Source organism: Neofelis nebulosa, chromosome 14 (assembly GCF_028018385.1).
Source record: "Neofelis nebulosa isolate mNeoNeb1 chromosome 14, mNeoNeb1.pri, whole genome shotgun sequence".
NCBI lineage: Eukaryota > Metazoa > Chordata > Mammalia > Carnivora > Felidae > Neofelis > Neofelis nebulosa.
Window position 1 is genome coordinate 19733630 of NC_080795.1, and position 13423 is coordinate 19747052.

General features: G+C 41.9%; 1 protein-coding gene across 2 annotated transcripts in view; it reads left to right on the top strand.

Annotated features, from left to right (window-relative positions):
- The first annotated feature begins 654 nt into the window (after positions 1 to 654).
- Positions 655 to 13423, top strand: part of SULF1 (sulfatase 1) — a 178207-nt gene continuing 165438 nt past the window's right edge. Inside the window, exons 1-2 of one of the 2 annotated variants that reach the window (XM_058699775.1) lie at positions 655 to 968; positions 2173 to 2282. The gene's annotated coding sequence lies outside the window, so the exon portion shown is untranslated. The remainder of the gene's footprint in view (positions 969 to 2172; positions 2283 to 13423) is intronic. The other variant, XM_058699774.1, reaches the window with a different exon arrangement.

The following is a 13423-nucleotide window of genomic DNA, read 5'->3' on the forward strand; positions in this document are numbered from 1 at the left end:
TATAGGTGCAATTAACTAGAAGCCAATAAAAATAATCAATGACAGAGTGCAGCCCTCTAGTACCAAGTGCTTTTACAAAGAGATGTCTGTGAAAGCAGCAAGTGATTAAAAAAGCCACCTTCATCTATGGGGGTGCGTGCTATTTTACATGAGTAGAAACTAAAATGATTTTCGTGGACTATTTCTGAAGTTCAGCCTGTGGCAAATGGTGAAGAGCCGTACGTGGGAATAGACAAGTTTCTGCTCTTAGCCCTGTGCCCCCACCCCCTTTCTCCCTGGAATGTTGGAGGCAGCCATGATCTAATCAAAGGAAGGTAGGAGTTTAGATCTCAAAATGCAGATGTCACATTTCAGTGCAAACTGCTCCTACATTAACACTTTATCAGTATGGCAGGATGAGTCTTTTCTCTCCTGGGGGTGGTGGTGGTGCGTGCGGGGAGGGTGCCTCACTGAGAAGACTACCCTCGCTAGGTTGGCCAGGAAAAGATTTTTAGTGTTTCAGTGCATCCCCGGGAGGGTCCCAGTCATCCCCGGGGGAGCACAAGGAGTTGTGAAAAGTAACGCACAACTGGCCACCAGAATAATTCATTCCCTCCACCTTCTCTTTAGCACCTCCCACTCCTCCCCTCTTTATAGCCGTCCTTTCTCTCTGAAATCTCAGGTTACTTGACTGGGAGTTCTCAGACCTCCAGTTTCAGTCCTGCCCTCAGCCTCCAGTCGGTGAGAGACACCCAGCCCCAGCAATTGGATTGGGCAGCCCGTCTTGACACACCACCGTGCTGAGTGCTTGAGGACGTGTTTCACCAGATGGTTGGGGTTAGTGTGTGTCATCACATTCGAGTGGGGATTAGGAGCAGGGAGCTGTGTGGTCTTCTCCAAGTGAGAGTTGCGGGCAAGAGAGCTACTTTGCCTTTGGAAGCAGAGGAGGAATTCATTTGCTGCAGCCACAAGAAAGGCAGTTTTTTCAGGTAAAGTAAAAGACATTGAATGCTTCTCTCCCTCTCTCCCTCCCTCCCTCCCTCCCTCCCTCCCTCTCTCTCTCTCTCTCTCTCCCTCTCTCTCTGAACATAGTTTTGAATGGAATGCTAGCACAGCACACTTGTCAAAGCCAGTTGTTGCTCTCCTATCAATGCTGCTATTGTACGGTGGACAGATAACAGTGAGGAGCTGGGTGCTTGGCTGTCTTTATAGAGCGAACACTCCCCATGCCTTGCTCTTGAAGGTGTAGCTGAGAAAACGCCTTCTGGAGCGGCATTCGTACTCTCTAATGCCCTCCTTACCTACCCGAAGCGGGAGCTACGGATTGTTCATAAAGGACGCGTCAGGCCGAGAGAGCATTTATTTTAGCTTTCAGAATTAAAATTCACTTTCGAACTGTTGCATTTTACGCCTCACTTTATAAAGCCCCCCGTAAGAGTCTATTACTGAGTTGCCGGCAGAGGTGGAAATGCTTCCTTGCCCGATTTTTAAAACATGCATTATGTCTGATTTATGACGGACCCAAGTGTTTTTAACACAATTTGGCGACTGAAAACTCCTTGAGAGAAGAGGCTGCCCTCTGAGCAGCTGATAGATCGGCTTTAAAACAGAAATGCTCAGAGCTGGAAGAAAAGCAGAAAAGGAGGAAGTAGGAAAATGCTCTTTAAACGGAGTTTATCCCTCTTGCAGCTGCAGGGAAGCAGATGGAGGGAATTCATTTGCAGATCTGTTTGTGAAAGTTTTACAAGTCATTGAAAACTAAAGTAGCATCTCTGTGATGGATCATTAAAGTCACGACATTTATAGGTTTCAAACAGGCTATCTGAAGTGTTAATTAAATGGAAATAGATTTTCTGGCTGGGTTATAAACAAACATTGAAAAAAAAAAAAGGCTTTAATTATAAATTAGTCACTGGAAATGAATGGTCATCCGGTGCCGGAGCAACAGAAAATGAGTTGCCATCATCTATGTGAGTAGCTATTAACGGGACCAATCTGCCAAAAGCACCCACCAAAATTAAATTGAGCCGAATGTAACAATGGGGTTTATACACTACGTTTAATGTGTGGCATAAAAAAGGCCTTTCAAACTGACGCCTTATTTTTACAGGGATCAAAAAATAAAATTTTCATTTTTAAAATTTTTGGCCGAGCTAGGGGAGTCAATGAGTTACTTCTTCTGCACTCTAACAGACTTGCCCTCCTACATTCATGTCCGTATACCTGTGGTGCTCAAGAGTTCTTGTGTCTACCGGACTCTCACATTTGCTAGAGAAACCCAACACTGTCCTTACCCTCTGCAGGTGAGAAATCTGATGAATAATACTGTATATAAGCTATTCTGAAATGGGAGCGGTTTAATAGGCTGAACAGCAGGATTTATGGCTAGTGCTTTGTGATTTTTGTACTCATTCAACTGCCTAAAGATGCTTGTAAAATTATGTTTCAGGTTGCATTATACATTTTTTTTTTTTGCAGCCAGTTATATTATTTCATCTTCTTTTTTAAAAGTTCTGATTAAAACAACACTTCAGCATGGTGTGTAGTTGTTATTCACAGTGTTCTCTGGTCTCAAAGCCTTCAGTGCGAAATTATCCTCATAAATAAGCAGGCAGCTATGACGACTGAGTATTATCCGGTTCCCAATATTACATAACCCAAATAGGACTAAGTTCATAAGCTGAAGTCTTCTGGAATTCCAGTCATTCCACTTTGGCTTTACAATGGAACCGGGGCTTAAAAAAATAAAGACAGAAAGGCAAACTGATATCTGGGGTTGTGTTAGGATTAGGACTACGCGCACGGCGTGTAGCAGGTATCGTGCTGACCACCAATGCCATTTTTCACTCTCACAGAAGTATTTCAGAAGAAAGTAAAGTTTCTGCTCACAGGATGGAGATGGGTGTGATGGCATCTAACAAAGGCAAGTTTCATTTAGCCATGGAGCCCCACAATCATATGTCGCTAATGTCGCAGACTGACCACCAGGCTGCCTGCCCAGGACTTTGACAATATGGAAGAAACCCCCCCCCCCCAAAAGCCCATTGCATGCAGGATTAGGCGGGATGGAAGCAAAAAAGGGAATGTTGAGAAATAATAAATTCACACCTTGAGAAGGCAAAGTGGTGTGTCCATCCCCCCAACAAGGCTAAAGTACGATGAAGTTATTTAGCACAGCTAAGAGGCTCTGCTTAGAAGACAGTCAGTGCCCACGGGGCAATCCCAGTTGCTTGTCAAAATCTAAATCTACGGTTCCAGATGGTAAACATTCAGAGACATATTCATGGTGACTTCTACATACCTCCGTTTGACATTTGGTTTCTTCCTGACAGCACTTGCGCTGGTAACACACATGAAGTTCCCATCAGTATTGCAACAGCTGTAAAAGTGTTTGAGCACCAAGGCTGTCCCTCCCGGTGAAGGGGAACAGAATCGGGAGGGGGGGGGGGCCCGGGCGGTGCAGATCTCCACTGGCACTATTGATGCATCCTGCTATCTAGGCACGCAGTCAGGTGACGAATCTCAGAGGCGAAAAGCCATCTGAAAGCTTGATTCAGTAAGTTGCAAAATCCATTTTTATGGTCGAGTGGAAAACTAACATACATCAATCCAAATATTCACTGAGCTCATGCTAAGTTGTGAGTGGGAACCTTCATCAAAGAACTAAAAGGGCTCCTCTCTGTTCACTTCTAAGGAAATTTATGTGACTGCGGGCAGATTGTTGTGGTCATTTCCATTGTAATAGTTAATAGTAGAGACAAGTGTCAAGAGTGACACTTTGCATTTCCTTTCCTAATTATATATCCATATGGGAATGCATAGGGGCTTGCTTCCTTTGTATTTTAGACTTAAAATGGTTTACACATTATGAATCTATAAAGCAAGTTTTGTGACACTGAGTATTAAGCTTTTCCGCCCATTGCCATGTGGTTGAGGCCAACCAGTGGGTCAGGTCAGGACATCTGGTTCTTCTTTCCCTGTACAATATTTTTGTGTAGAGAGTGTGGAGTATGTTTAAGGGGATTAAAATGTTTAAGGCGCTGACTCTAAATAGATTATTATTTTTATCACCATTATTGACTTTGAGGGAAAAGAAGCCCATGTATGAAATTAATTCTATGGTCATATGGTAAATTTACCTTTACTTTAGGTTAGATCCCTGGCAGGGGGAGGCGTTTGAAAGAAGATATTTTTGGAAAAAGTTTGTCCTGAAATGTGTTTCCTATTTAAAATATTTTCAATTCTATCTCAATATGCTAGGAAGGAGGGGAATTAGCCTGTTGGGTTTTTTTCCCTCTCTAATAGCCCCCTCACCCCCGTAGCTAATCTGTCATCAAATTCTGTGAGTCCTTCCTTTAAAACATCTCCCACATCTGGCCCACAGCCACCACTCCAGTACAATGATTGCATCACACACATGGATCACTACAACAGCCTCTTATCTGGTCCGCCTGCCTCCATTTCCCTCTTCCATCCACCGGTCCAGACTGAGCTTCCTAAAACTCTGCTTCCATCAAAGCATTTCTGAGCTGAGAACTACTACATGGACCCTCATTACTCACAGAATGAAGTTCACATGACATGCTGGCCATCTGTTCCTTGGTCCCAACTTTCTGACAGCATCTTCCACCAAATCCTTACAGAAGTACAAGCCAAACCTCCTTTTCCCTGCAGCCCAAGTGGCCAGTTCAACTCACCCCCCAGCCCCCAACACCAACCCCATCCCCACCCCCCATCCCCGCTTCCTGGTCTCTTCTCTTACCACAACCACTCTACTTTTCTAGCTTGTCTGCAAAATGAGGGTCTGCCCTCACGGGCACTGTTCCTTCGGGTTCTATGTTTGTGAGACTGTGTAGAACACACATCATCTCTCTAACTTCATCCTTCAAAAGTGTCAGCTTAAGTCCCATCCCTTCCAAGAAGCCTCCACTGATTACCACATCTCCCAGGGATGTTTTCCTTCCCTTGAAACTGACCATTCGTTACGTATGGGTTGCACTTAGCACGACCGCCTTGATTTTATCTTGTTTTCTATTTTGCCATTTTTCCCTTGACTCCTCAGGTAGGGGGAGGTCTCCTAAGACAGGGACTGGCTTGATCTACTTGTATTTCCCACAGAAGACACTAATAGTTGTGTGTTGACTAGTTCACAGGGACATTCAAACATCCAAGGCACTTTTCTCTCTGGTTACCCCACTTTAGAGCTGTTTGCCAGCTCTAAGAGTCTCCTCCCCCCGAGAGAGAGAAGAAAAACAAAATGATGACACTTGAGTGGTTGTATTTTGGGGTAGCTTAGAACAAATTCCACCTAAACAGAATGTGAAATTATTGCCCCAAATGAAGTTTGAGTATTACAATGACAAATCTCCATCTATTTCAGCTTTCTGTAACTATGGTAGAAATTACATCTATTAGCTGCCCCTCATGGTATAAAATTTCAACTACGATTTTGAAAGCGGGAGAGTACAGTCTTCAGTTCAGGTGGACTTGTGTTCTAATCCAGGGACCACCGCTCAGTAGCTGAGTGGCCTTGGACGGTGACTTGCCTTTCAGCCCCCTCCTCTGTAAAACAGAGTCAGAAGTACTTACCTTGAGGATGTTGTGGAGAAAACGCACAAAGCGCTGGCTTGGCACATGTGCAATAAATGGGAGAGAAAGGAGGTTGATAGGTGCGTACACAGATATAGATCCAGGATGCGTGAATGTGTTCATCTCAGTTATGTTAGTCATTGATTTTATGTATTTACGGTGTGTCTGTAGGTAGCCTTTTCTGCCACCAAAAGCAGGGGGGGAAGGGGAAGAAAGATCAAGAGAGTAAGACTCTCACCAAAAGCAGGGGCGGGGAGGGGTGGGGAGAGATGGAGAGGGCAAGGAGAGGGAGACAGAGGGAGGGCAGAGGAAGTAGGAGAGGGGGACGGAGGGGTGGCTGCTTTTGGCATGGAGCAACTGAGTTAATGGATCTGTGGGGACAATGGTGACAGTTGAATACACTTTGCAGGGAGGAGCAGAGTCCTGGGTCCTGCATTAAAGGATAATAAAGAGCAGGCACTGGGCTGCAGCGCTGGGGGAACAAAGGGTCCGAGCGGTGGACCCCAGCAGGGAGTGGAATTCACCAAAGGGTCATGTGCTCCTCTTCCTTCCTTCTGGCCCACTATTTAGAAAGAAATAATAACTTGGCAAAACATTGTAGGAGTCAGGTCAAGCTTCCAGAAGTAATTGGTAAAGCGAGATACCATTTAGACAAAACCAGGGGCTTGGACCTTTGCTGTCCTTCACCTCCAAAGCAAATTTAACAAAACGCTGGAAGCAATCAGCCTGAGCTCGGTTCTCTTCCCAAACTGCACCCACCATCAAACATCGAGCCTACTCTCTGTGTCCTTTCCCCAGAAGGGCAGCTCACTGAGAAATTATCTAACAAAGCACTGAATGCCACCTCCCAAACATATCTGTGGACACTGGTCATTCAATTTCAGTTTTCAGGATCTTGGGATACATCAAAGGATATTCTTTCCAAGGCTGATCATCTGGTGTGCACCTGCCCCAGGCCAGGGAGAGGAAAGAAACTCCTCTAGCATAAAGGGCAAGGAGGCCTTTCTGGAGATCCCTCCCTATCCCCGGCAAACACGTGCATAGAACTTTCATTAACAGTTATGTTGCTTGACTTCGTCTCGGCTGCTTCAGTTAAATTAGCTCCCTCTGCCCCCCAAAGTATATGATCTTTGTACTAACACATTGCACAACAATGTGTTAAACCTTGTTAATTTAAAAAAAAATGGAGGTCTCTACTTCACCTTCAAAGGTAGGACTTTTTCTTATACTCTGATTTTCTTTATAACCACAGAGCTACAAATCTGTGAGACATATTTCTTCATGTTTTAAAATGTGAATCCCAGGGACTGGGACATGTCACCACTTAACTGTAGTGGGTGAGACTGATGTTAAATTGCTAGGCTGAAGAAATGAACAGACACATTGTGCTTCTGGGTAAAAAAAAAAAAAAAAAAAAAAAGAAAAGAAAAAAGAAAATTCATTGTAGGACGTAAAGTGTCCCAAAATTAATCTCCACATTTTGTGTGATACTAATCAAATTTTCACACAAGGTTAGATGGCTAGTGGTAGGAACAGAGTTCAGGAACCGCCAAGAGCCCGGATGACTCTGCTTAAAGTAAAATAAGGATTCTAACGTCCATCTGGGTAGTAAACACATGAGCAAGCCTCGACATTTTTGTAAGAGAAGAGTACCATTAGTCAGATGGGGACTTGTTTTCTCACGTATCCGAGTACGTTATAAAACTACCATCATTGACTTTTCTGTTTGTGAGCTACTGGCTCTGACATAGATTTTTACCTGCCTTCACATATTTTTGCTTCTGTTGTGTTCTCCTCAGTTTTAATCTATTTGTTGTCATTGGCATTGCCCAGGTCTTTAGTTCAGCTACAGATTGCTGTTTCTAGATACTAGTTCTGTTGCTACAATGAACTGAAACCCTGACTAGTTTTTTATGACTTGTGTTACAGTTCTCCCCATCTGCGAATAAAGCTAATACTCTATGAACTTTTTCACTTCATAAAAAACCCAAGTTTGTCTCAAGAACTCAAGAAAATCCCTCTGAATCCATTCCCTTGATGAAAGAAGCCCGAAACATACCAGCCTAAGAGCTGTCCCAGTTTTCTGAGCAATATACTAGAACACTCCTAATAAACAAAATAGAAATCTGAATTACAGAGAGTTTTGTCTATTGTCCAATTTTGTGGTTTGTTGTTGTAGCTCACGTATGTTGTTATAACACCTGCTATGGTAATTTAAAATAAAACTGAAAGTTAGACTTTTCTAAGATATCAGCTATACCAGAGTCATGGTGAGAAAAGATTAACTGCATGCCAAGTGTGCATTTATTAAATTAATTTAGAAGTGTGCACCTGTGGATATTATCTTCAAACTCATATCACTAATATGGCTTAGCACCAAAATCACCTCTCTATAATATAACATGTCCTCTGAATAGACTTCCTGCCAGTTTAAAGCTTCCCCCTTAACCTTCACCTGCCAATAATCAATCTTCCCCTGAATAGAAGTTCTGAGTAAACAGATGTGCTTGGCATTGCATCCAGATATTCTTGAAACTTCAGCTTTTTAACTTTCATGTATAAGAAGTGCATCCCAGCAAAGAGGCCCCTGCAAATCATGTGATCCTTTTTTCCTCTTGAAAGCTTCATGCTGCTAAGAGAAAGAAGTGTTCTGAATATAGCAGATGAATAAAAGCGTAGGTGATGTAATATTTGTTATTTGAGACACCTAAAGTCTCCACATGTGTTATCACCATCTTTTTCGTATATAATATCTATACTTACTAAAAGAGATTTGGGGGATATACTCAATGTCAAACAGCTTAAACTACTTTTTAGCCATTGAGTTGATGCCTTAAGGAACGGCCACAATGTGCCTTCTAAATAGAATCTAAATAGAGCCAAAAGGAACAGGCTTAAGAAATCTCCATCGATTTGTTAATTTGTCTATTCTGTATGTATTTGAGAGCTTCCTGTGCATTTCTGTCCCAATGCGGAGAGGAATGCAAAATAATAAAGGACACCATCCTTGCCCTAAAGGAATATCTAATTTAGCTGTGAGGGGAGACATGCACACAAGCAATTGTTTAATAGTAATGCAAAGAATGTGGTGATTAAATAACCCTTGTTAAGGTCTAATAAAATAAAAAGGACATCAACAGAGCCCCCTATTGGAGGAATGGGAACCTTAGCTGGGCAAGACTTTGCTCCAGATCATAAGCAGATGAATCAGAGCAGTGAATCTTCTCTATCCTTTACAAACTGTGTGGGGCCTATTGACCCTCTCTTTCATTCAGTTTCCTTTTCTATAAAATGGAGATATGGTTACCACAAAGGGTTGTTATAAAGGTTAAGTGAGATAATGAAAGTAAGATGCTTAACACAGGGATTAGACCACAGTAAGCGTTCCCAGGGCTGTATCTTTCCAAGATGGTGGAAAGCTCCTCTTCAGCAAGGACTTGGACTTAAGCCAGGTATGTCATTTTCAAATCAAGACACAGCATTTTGAATCAGAGCATTTGTATAGATGCGCTTTGGGAATACAATGAAGGAGGGCACTAGACAAAGAGGAGAAGGAAGAAGGGAAGGGAGAGAGGGAGAAAAGAGGAGTGATAGAGGGAAAGAAGAGAGAAGAAGAGTAGAGTGTGGTCCTCTGATGCCTCTACTCTCTGTCTTCTGTATTAAGCATGTCACGTCAGAGCTACATTAAGCTAGATTCTAGATGTGTCACGACATCTCAAGTATACAAGTTGAACTTTATAGTTAAAATGTACCTTAGGAAGTTTAAGCAATAGGCTTTTCAAGAAAGGAGGAAGTGAGAAAGAGAAAGAGAGAAGAGAGACAACAAGACAATTGGAACAAGACAAAGACCAAAGGTCAAAACAAAACAAAAAAATGTTGCCCAGTCCCAGTGATGATGTTGAGAATGAAGAAAGGATGGGTAGTAGGAAACATTATGAAGAGATAAAATAACAGCATCAACGACTTGGTGATTGGTCAAATAGAGGACAAGTGACAAAGGTGACACTGATGTATCAAAGCCAGGGAACGGGAATGGTGACACCACATAAGAAAATGGGGGTGCTGGAAGTAGAATTTCCATTTTGCAGCACTCTAAATTTCCAAAGTAACAATGGTCGTTGTGGAATAAATGTTTCTCTGTTATCTGTAAACTGATAACTATGCCTGGGATAACTTTATAATACTTTATAATTTAAACATGAAATCGAATTTCCTGATCATCAGTGATACATAAGATAGAATGCACAACTGTGATTTTTCTTAATAACGTATTCTTCCTTGGATCAAAAGGATCTTCTCTCAGGTTAAGAAAACGGTTGGCCAAATAACAAGTCTAGTGTTCTTAAACTCTGGGGACGTAATAAATTTTCAAGTCAGAATAACGAACTACCTCTACAGAATACCTATAATTCTCTTCTTCCAACTAAGAAAATGCTGATGGAGAGAGACATATAATTAAAAGGGAATCTAGAGGCAAGAAGAAATGAAATATTTGAGTTGCTTCTGTCCATAAACCTTTAAATTCTACCATAGAAGAGTTGGACAACCTTTTCACAGAATGTATGAATGACTTATTTTACAAATGGTATAGACACTCCCTTCTTCATTCACCGTAAAGACAAATCATTCTTAATTTTAAGGTTTGGGATAGGTTTCCCCATCCCCTGCTTTTCTTTCTATCCCTTCTTCCTTTGCCCTTTTATTTTATTTGTTTCAGCCACGTAAGTCGTAATAAGACCCTCTTCAAAATAGTAAGAGTTTTAGTCACTTCTTTGTACTAAATCAGGGCATAGTTTCCAGGATTAGGTGTAATTTTATTAGAAATAGAAAACTGTATTTTCCATTTCAAACTCTGGCACTAGATGTTGGGGGGCAGCATGATTGAAAGAATACACTACTTGAGTCAGCAAGATTTAGAATTAAAATGTAGTCTTATTACTAGAAATAAGTGGGAATGGCATTGACCTGTGGAGACGTGACAGCATTTCGGTTCCTCAAAAGAGACTTGGGTGCTATTCAAGTTTTTAATGAAGACTTTGGCCTGTTTTATTTTACTCAACTGAGTTTTCTGAACCATGTTCCCTGGTTCCTATGGGAGAAATGCCAGCCTAAGTAACAGCACCTGTAATCCATTTCTCATTCACGGTTGCCATGCATGATGGTCTAATTGGTATGAGCCAGTTTATATTTGAAAGCTATTAATGGCTAATGATTTAATTGGTACTTCATGAGACATCCCGTTTAATGAACCAAGGGGAAAAGATATAATACACAAGCGCCACAGTTAGATCAATAAACGTCATCTGCCGCAATCACAAAAGTTGGGCTTAGCTGCCAAGCTTAATACCAGGTCAGATCTCTTCATCTGGTACCCCCTTAGGTCAATGGGCTAGTGTGCTTGCTTGGAGATTGAGGTATGGAACATGAGCTGCTATTCCTAAACTTAATTTCAGACCATCTAAATCCTGACTTCAACTCAGGATTCTACTCCTACATGTTCAACTTCCAGACCTGCCTCAGAGAGACAAAGACATATTGAATAGAGAGGTGTGGTCCTCATGTAAAAAAAAAAAAAAAAAAAAAAAAAGATTAAGTGGAGAGGAAGCCAGGAAAATGTCAATGTAGTCAAAATATATTCTGTCAGAGTCACTTTTTTAACACAAAAATTAAGACAAAAAACAGAGAGAAATACCCTGTATTGTGCTTCACGTATAGCAATTGTTATTTTCAATAGCCGTTTCGTTTCTCACTGTTGATCTACCATTCTGATCAACCACGACGGTAGTCTCAGAAGTGGAATTGGAGGTGTTCCTACAATTGTTTTTTCCGTTGTTATAACCCCTGTGGAAGTTTAGAATACACCACTTGGCTGCCTCATTGGTTCAGGTCAATCATATTTCATGCTGAGCAAGTAATGAATTCAAATGTTGCTAGCAATGAAATAAAATTTGCTGAATAATGGCAGTAGTATTATAGTTAGGGAAAAGAGGCAGGGTGGTTCAGTGGAAAAAAACATCGGACGTCTGGGTTCTAGAGCTTGGCTACCACCAGCCATGTGATGTTGAGCACATCAGTTAGCCTTTAGGGAGCACGCTGCCCACCACCTCTTTGCCTTTATTTTGCCCTCCCCTCACCCCACCTAGATTACATTATTCTCGGCTACTGGCAAACTCTGCTCTTCCTTAAAACAGGCCTGAATAAATAAAACAGACTCCTTGAAATTAGAAGGCGTGGTGGGGGAAAAGGGGAAGGACTTTAATTCAATTCTGCATCACCTTATGCTTCTACATCGAGCTCTGTTGTCTCTTCCTTATTCCTACTCAACTTACATACCACTGTTAAACCGACCTCCCTTTCGCGTGGTTCACCATGTCAGCTCTTACCCTAAAACAGCGATCTCTCAACCTTCTACAGCGCCCAGTCTAAATAAAACATCAGCATCCGAGGACCTGCATAATCTTTCCCACTAGAACCACCCCACTTTCCACATACGCTTTCTGCTCTTCATGAAGCTGGTGCAGCAGCTAATTTACATCACTTACTTCCACTCCTAAGCATTTGCTCCTACTGTTTTCCAGGCTGACAGCGTCCTCTCATCATGCTTCTGAATTTCCAGATTTCACCCATCCTTGAAGAAAAATCAACCTCCTTCCCTCCATGGAACTTTCTTTCCCTAACTATTCCAGTGATAGACCTATTACTTCTCATAGGTGCTCTGTCACCACTTAAAATCTTGTCATGTAATATTAGCTCTTAATTAGGTACAATTTTGCATTTATTGTTACTCTTCATAGATTTTTTAAGGACAATTGGGATAGAAAATTGCATTTTGGTTACTGAGAAATTTTAGCAAACTAATCAGCAACAAATCCACAGCTCCGCCAGGCAATTCTCTATCTTAGGTGCTGGTTCTCTGGCTTAAATGTTTTTCCATCTTCTGCCCACATCACTTTCCAGGGCTGCGTTTGAGCCAGCTGGATTCCATCCAGAAACAGATTCAAATAGACAATAGGCCAACTCAAATTCCCATCTTCCTTGATTAGTTGTGAAATTGTATAGCTGGGTGACACTCACATGCCAGCCACTCAGGATTCTATGTTATCAATTAAATTCTGTTGAGAGCTGAACTGAGGAGTTTGTGACAATTCTGTTTTTAAGGACCTGTAAAATTATGGCTAGACAAGCATTTCAGAGATAGTGACAGATATGTAGACTTGTGCCACCTGAATGAATATATCCACTATCTGCTGCATAGCATAAATTAAAATGCCCTATAAACTCCATAGTAAATCATACTGCTTCTCTCTCTCTCTCTCTCTCTCTCTCTCTAATTTTACAGTAGGATTTGATTGTAAAAATTATTTGGCTAAGGAGTTTTCTCAGTTGTAGGACAATTAGCCAGTCAGATGACAGGCTTTAACTTACGCAAAAGAAAAAGGAAATTAACACACATTCTGTCAAACCTACCAGATCTTTGTTCTTGTAGTTTTAAAAAATAATTTAGAATCAGGGATAGATTTTCCAGGAAAGATATATAAAACACTATAGAAACCCAGAAGGTTAGAGGTATACCTTAGAGATCATCTAAGTAAAATCCCTCACTTTACATCTGAGGAAACTGAGGCCTGGTGGGTATTCAGAGACCCGCCTAAAGTCACAAATGTCATTCTTACCAGAGAAACTTCTACAAGCTAGGCTTCATCAAGAAGTGCATGTCAGGGGGCGCCTGGGTGGCTCAGTCGGTTAAGCGGCTGACTTTGGCTCAGGTCATGATCTCGCGGTCCGTGGGTTCGAGCCCCACGTCGGGCTCTGTGCTGACAGCTCGGAGCCTGGAGCCTGTTGCAGATTCTGTGTC